This window comes from Belonocnema kinseyi, chromosome 6, assembly GCF_010883055.1.
Source record: "Belonocnema kinseyi isolate 2016_QV_RU_SX_M_011 chromosome 6, B_treatae_v1, whole genome shotgun sequence".
Taxonomy (NCBI): Eukaryota; Metazoa; Arthropoda; class Insecta; order Hymenoptera; family Cynipidae; genus Belonocnema; species Belonocnema kinseyi.
This window is the reverse complement of record NC_046662.1, coordinates 100,153,511-100,160,829: the sequence shown is the minus strand read 5'-3', so window position 1 is coordinate 100,160,829 and position 7,319 is coordinate 100,153,511. Positions and strand designations below refer to the sequence as shown.

The 7,319-nt window shown below is 32.8% G+C and overlaps 1 protein-coding gene and 1 non-coding gene across 2 annotated transcripts in view; both read right to left on the bottom strand.

Moving 5' to 3' along the window:
- Positions 1 to 7,319, bottom strand: part of LOC117174524 (fasciclin-2-like) — a 163,158-nt gene that overhangs the window by 68,626 nt on the left and 87,213 nt on the right. The window lies entirely within an intron of this gene.
- Positions 3,512 to 3,584, bottom strand: Trnav-cac. Its single transcript has one exon. It is a non-coding gene; the product is annotated as a tRNA-Val (tRNA).

Genomic DNA, 7,319 nt, shown 5'->3' with positions numbered 1-7,319 from the left:
TACCTTGATACACTTGTTTCGTTAGTCGTTCATTTGGCATTCTCTCAACATGTCCGAACCATCTTAATCGATTTCTTTCCCATGTGTCTACTAGCGTCTCTTATTATTTGATGAAACCTTTTTTTATAATATTAAAATTACTACAATTGAATTTTGTAGGCAAATCATCATAGGAAATATTATAATTCGAGGTGCGTACAGTTATATAACGTAATTTTATATATTTGTAAATTCAATTCATTATGTACGTTTCTTAAGCAAATTTGCTATTACTTCTAATCAATAGTAAAGTTTATTTAAGCAATTTTCTGGTAGATAAACAATTATATTTTTGAAATTGTAATTTTTTTTACTACATTATATTTTCTTATATATTGTTGTGCACAAAATTAAATTGAAAAATTGAGGAGTTTGAGGGCCTTCCTCAAAATTTAATGCGGATAATAAGAGTATGCAAAAATGTAAGAAAATACAGCATAAACTGAAATTTTACTGGCTGTAGTAGACTATTACACACTATTATGCGCTACTGTAAATTACTACGCATTATTACGAGGGATATGTATGGACTAATACAAGAGTATATTCTCCCTGGGATAAGATTAATGCACATTTCAAAAGCAGAGCATCGGATATCTGTTCTTCACTTATTCCACAATTTGCTTTTTCTATTTTCTGGAGAAAAATAGATTTCAAGAAACCTTACGTTCTACGTTGTAACACGGCCTCCATTGGAGGAGGGGTTGCAATGAAGCGAGCATGTGGAAAACTCGATAAACTATCTCGGGAAAACGTGATACAAGGAAAAAACCAAGGTACTAAGAAAATTCTATTGAATTACAAAATACACAAGTGGCTACACATTACCTGCGTCAGATATGTTCAATTCTAATGTATTATCTTTTTATATCGTAGAAAATACTCAGAGAATAACCGCTGGCAAAAAAAAAAATAAATAAAAGGAACGGGCTATTCGATTTGGTGCGCTCAATTTTTCGGCATCCATATTAAACTGAAATTCACGCAGAAGTTATGAAAGAGGAAAAAGGCGCTATACGCAAAGAGAGAAATGTTTTTTTTATTCACTGGTCGAATTTCAACGTAAGCATTCTGGAGTACCAGCAAATATTTATTGCAAAGGATATGAAAGAGGAAAATAAACCTTCATAGGTTTGTAAAAAATGTGATTATTTGAGATTTTGGTTTACAGAGCTGCAGTAAAAGCGAGATTTAAATATTTCAAAGAAATTAAGCCTTAAATTGGAAATTAATTGAAAGGATATAAATGACACAAGTTTTTAAGTTGAATAATTTTGGTACAGATTTATTCCAATCCATTTAAACTATCTTGTGGCTTTTGGGGTTCGTAAATGATGAAGAAGAGCTGAATTTCCATAGCCGTTTCGGCTTCATATATCATTGAATCATTCTAGAAAAGTTACATGCACCAGAACCGCGTTTTAGACACCCGCGGTTTAGTTATTCCTCAAACTGCACCCCCAAGCAGTTTCTCAAGGAGACAGGGCGAAAGTGTTTGCGACCGTCGCTTCTGAAGGGTTGCCGTGCGCGAGTACTTAGTTAAATATATTGCAGCATATGATATATTTCAATTGGAAACGCTTCAGGCGATCCTGACTGTTTAAGCTTTGATTCCCCCGATTTATTCACAAGGACAGTTCGAGGCAACCGCCCACACTGGAACTAAACCGAGAGTTGGATGTATATATTTATGGTATAAGCGTTCAGTACACATCTGTGCGCGTTTTACGTGAATTTGAAACTAAAGTTAGTGTTCTAGCATTAAATTAAAACGTTATTGCACTACATGTGTTCACTTAGATTACCTATAGAATAATTTTTTTTATTGATTGTTTATCCTTCAATGCGCATACGATCCAGTAAAAAGCGAAAATAAAAAGTTATAAATCTGAACTTAAGATCAAAAACCCACAAAAACTGTATTTAAACTGAATTTAAATTTTGCAAGTTTGAAAGTAAAAATCAGTTAAATATGTAAAGTGTGAAATTTGAAGGTTTGGTGGATATCACCATATTAAGAATCATTATGCTTTTCAAATTTGAAAGCTCAAAGCACGAACTTTTTCATATAAGAAAAAATTCCAACGGTAAATAGGACACTTGAATACAAAATGTTTTCATTTATAAATTTCCCAAATATGGACGATCAAAATATCATTGTCGATTTAAAATTGGAATTTATCTTAAAACTATTTATAGATGAATTATTCTTCGACTCAGAAAGTTGTTAAATTTATTTCGCGCGTAAGAAACTCAACATTAATAGGGAGAGTGGTTTTCTACGTATATAATAGAGTAATTTACATTACACATTTTGCATTATATATGCTTGACATTATACTTAAAAAGAAATCTGGTTGAACTTAAGTGACCGACCTTGCCTGAACATACTCATTAAATATGTTATACAAATGAAAGTGTCGAGAACCCCTGACATAATAAAACATGTTAAGTTATAAGAATAACCATCAATGTGAATAGAACTGCAAACTGAATATTGCAAGGAATAACAGATTATAGGAGAAAAGAGGAACAAGATCTGTTGCAAATCATTAATTAAACCCAGACGTATATGAGTGGGCATAATTGAAAAAAGAGAGGAGGTTGAAAATGATTTTAATTAAGGAAAACGGAGGATTAAAAGGGGGAGAGAAACAGACAGTGACGCGGAAGGAAGACAGTCTGATTTTCATCCCGATGGAATAATATTATCGGGAAAACGCCCCTCGAAATGGCAACAACCCTGGTGCATCAATATATCAAAATTACTCGTCCACGCGATATCGGAAAGAGCAAAATCACCCTCCTCATTGGTCGCCGAAGGCTCGAACATTAAACCCGTAGCCAGGGAATTACGAGGGTCTAGGTGAGAGTTAGTTGGCAATATTAACAGATAGGGGCGGAGATCGGATCTGCACGTTTAGGAATCAGAACCAGCATCTCTTACAGGTCGTCGTTTGGAATAAGTTTATAGATATAGCTAGTTGCGAGGGTGTGGAGTAGTGGACTCACTATTTGATTGGCATAGAATCATTTCACTCGCTTTAGCCAGGAGGATCGATGGTACATACATATGTATCACGTATGAGATATTTGATATATTGTCATGTGCAGTTTTTTGTATGCCTCACAGTTTTTGCAAAAAAGCATATTATAATAATCGATTTTTATGCACTCTTTATGGGTCTTTTGCAGATTCTTCTTCAGAATTAGTTAGACTGTGCTATAAGACGCATGCTCAGGAGTGTAGGTCAGACTCGAGAAATTTTTTTATTTCAGATTGCCTATGCTTATTTTTGTAGCAACTTAAAATTAGCCCAATTTTCGACTTAAATCAATTACTTTTTTTCTGTGCACTTGCCGATCATTTCCCGTTTCAATAGGCTTCATAATTGATCTGAATTTGAATAAAATATTAATTCATAATATCACGATCATTTTAATTGGCGATTTAATAATAATAAAAAAAAAATGTTTCCGCCCGGGATCGAACCGGGGACCTTGTGCGTGTGAAGCACACGTGATAACCACTACACTACAGAAACAGTGATACGGTATGTTCACTTTGATTAGACTCAAGTTCGACTGCTTTAGTTAATAGCTGTATACATCTTTTCCGCTTTTATTAAATTTTCAACTATTGCAATTTAATCAAACAAAAATTTAGCCACTGTTCAACATTTCACTGAAGCTGTCCTGATACTGAAAATTCCTAACCTTTCCCGATTTCCATCTTTTTTAGTATCTGTAGCAGATCTTCTAAGTTTTTTAAGTGTAATAACAAATTTCAAATTAAAATTGGAAAATAATTTATTTTCTAACCCATAATATAACGATATAACTACATATAAATAAGGTTATCGTTACTACAGTGCTAGTTGCGTGGAAATGGAGGAAATTCAAACTTGAAGAATTTAATCAAATTCTTGCAAATGCAAATGAAATTAAACTAATTGAATAATGAGTTCCTGAACCATCTCAGATCACTAAAATACTCTGTTTGTCGGCACATTTAATATAAACCGAAAGGAACAAGATTAATAATGACGCATCATAAAATAGCAAACAAAACGTATTTGTGATAATGGTTTCGAGGTTTTGGGTTAAAAGGAGAGTTATAAGTTTCATCAACGATCTTACAGAAACTGACCGCCGATTTTACCAAGAAAGGATCACATTAAAATTCAGAAAGGAATCTTTAAAAACTAGATGTTCTATCTCGTCAAAATCTTATTTCTTACAACATACCTCAATAAAATAAGCAATAAAATGCAAAGGAGAGCTGTAACAATACCGTTAAATAATAAAGTACGACTTTTCTCACGTTACTTAACAATTTATCGGATAAAAATAGAAGACTAACTTAATTGGAATTGCTTGGAATCTAACAAAATGTTATAGAACCAAACAAAATTTGTTTAATAAAACTAACTTTTCATGTATAATATAATGTAATAAAATCCACACACAAAAGCTATATTGGTTCAAGAAAATTTTCTTTTCAGTGTATATTTGAAGTTTAAAAAATATAACATATTCCGTAAACTTCAATATTTTAATAATAATTGAAATATAAGCTTTTTGATTTGGACCGTATTAAACGAAACTTCGAGCGAAACTTAATAGTCAACTCGATTTGCAGTTTGAAGTCATTTAACGTTTTTCGAACATAATATATTGCTGAAAGAAAATCTTTTTAATTGTTTGAGAACCCAAGAAATGACTGGGAAATTTTATTTTTAAATTTCTGTGAAAAAATGTTGATTTTTTTCTGGTTGAAGTGTAAATCTCTTAATGCAAATGTGTTTAAAATTCGAGGACACAAAGTCGAGAGAAGATTTGAGAAGTCCTTCCACTTCGAAGGGCTGCATTGGCTTTTAAATTAGGCGGTTTTTTCTCTCCTTCATAGAAGAACGTTGAAATCGAGAATTCTGAGGATCAAAGTGAACTTTAATTAAAAACAAGCAGTGCCGTGTAGTGTGTAACGAAGTTAAGTTCAAAAAAGGAACAAGATGTCCGGGATCAGAAAAGATTGTGACCAAGGGGCGTTTAATGCGGAACGCACAGCGTGGAACGGATGCATAACTCAATTTTTCGCGCATTTCCATAAAGCCTTTGTCGACATGCGAATTCGGCTGATCTAATTTCCTGTGGCATTTAATCAAGATTTCGTTATAATCCCTCTGGATTTGCGCGCTTTGCAAATAATCATATTGATGTGCCGATAGAAATGGAGCATTTAAATAAGAACACAATTTATACTTCATTCAGAATTAATTCAACTTGATACAAACAAAATTTGGTTACATTACAAAAATCGTATTTTACTTGAGAACAGAAGTAGACTGTATTTAAATGCGTACAATGTAATTCATTTTTTTTATTACACAACATTACTCTCAATAAAAATGAGATTGAGTGATCTGCTTAAATGTGTTATACACAGCTACTTGAACATAATTTGCCTCTGTTTCTTAATTTCAAAGTTATAGACAAGTGACGCGCGAGTCGCAGCTTTATTTTGCGCTCCGCTCGCCCACAACTTTAAAATCAGATATCTCACGAATGAGTAATGGGGTCGGCACTTTGTCACGCGTCATTGAATTCCTGTCTACGCGTGGTCTGCAATTTCAGATAATGTAAATTACAGGTTACGAATGGAAATTGATTTTTTTCTGTCGAACGTGCTCACACCCAAATGCATTTCCGTACAATAGCAGAGTTCTATGTCACTTTCAAATAGTCAAGAGTACATTATATATAAATAAAATATAACAAAATTACAACAAGAGGTTTTAAGTTTCCGGTTTCCCCAGTTTCCGGTTTTAAGAAGTTTTAGGTACCGACGCCACCGCTATTTTGAGACCCATGTAATTGAAGTATCAACCAAACAAACCTTAAATAACCCAATAAAGGTTACTGAAAAATACTGTACTTTGAAATTAAACAAATTGGACCAAAAAAATTCTGACAAGAAATTAATAGATTATTTGTAGGTGAGTGACGTGAGATCCATAAATTCATAAAACGCATATAATATTTAGGAAAGCAAGCAGCTTTAAAGGAAAAAAACCTTACCCAATGGAAGAAGACATTTCGTATTTCCTTGCAATATATTTTTAATTCAGTTTGCAAAGTTCGAATACCTAGCGACGCTCGAGAATAAATGCGCAAAGGAAAATGCGCCTTGCTCAGTTCAATATACACGGTAAAAAAAATTGAGCTGTGACAGGGATATTATTCCTTATTATAGCCAAACATTTAGCTGAAAACGAAAGAAGGAATTTAGAAAGATCCCTGGATCAGCGAAAATGAATATCCTTCACCATTTTTCATATACCAGGGATATCGTATAGTCAAACCCCTAATAAGTATATCTATAATAGGGATATTAAGAATAGGTGTCTGAAACAATTATCGGAAGAGCGCCGGTGCATTATGGGAGCAGCGAAATAAAATGGCGACGGTCTAATCGGGAGCAGTGACAGTTGAGATTTACTTTGGACAATTAAACGCTTTTTACCACTTAAAATCTGCGCTATTGTTCATATTAAATGGAGTTTATGATCCAGCAATAATAATTTACATTTGTTTCGATTGTAGGTGATAACTATATTGAAATATCAAGAAACGCGATAAAAACAACAAACTTGACCTCCAAATGCATTACACGGATTTCAGGGAAATTCATTTTCGCGATACCAGACGAAAAATTGGCTACTGTAAGTTAATATATTTCTATAACAACTAAATTTTTTTTTCTAATCTTAAGATAATACAATTATACATAATCTGTCGAAAATAATAAACTTTCGAACTTAGCAATTTTGTCCAAATTCCTGATTTACGAGAACAATTTACATAAAGTAACTAAATGTGTAATTCTTCTAACTAAACATTTTACCTAATCCAAGCGTAATATATTCTTGATTCACTCGTTCGCCTCAAGAATTTTTTTCCATGTATTCTTTTAGCGTTTTGTGTCACGTGCTTTCACACCAGTTTCTTTTTTTTTTTTGTAATTTTGGGCATTTATCGCTTCACTTTAAAGAAAAGTGGCAAGTATAACATACAAATAATTAAATATCCTTCATCAAAATGTGTCAAAATGTGGTTAGTACATTCTAATTTTCAATTGGAAAAATAGTTTTTAACCTATACATTTTTTACTTACTCAATTTAACAGTATACTTACTTCTGGCTTTGATGTTCACAATTTATTTACTTTTCGATTAAACTCTATAGTCTAAGATTAACTATACCTTATTATCATATAGACG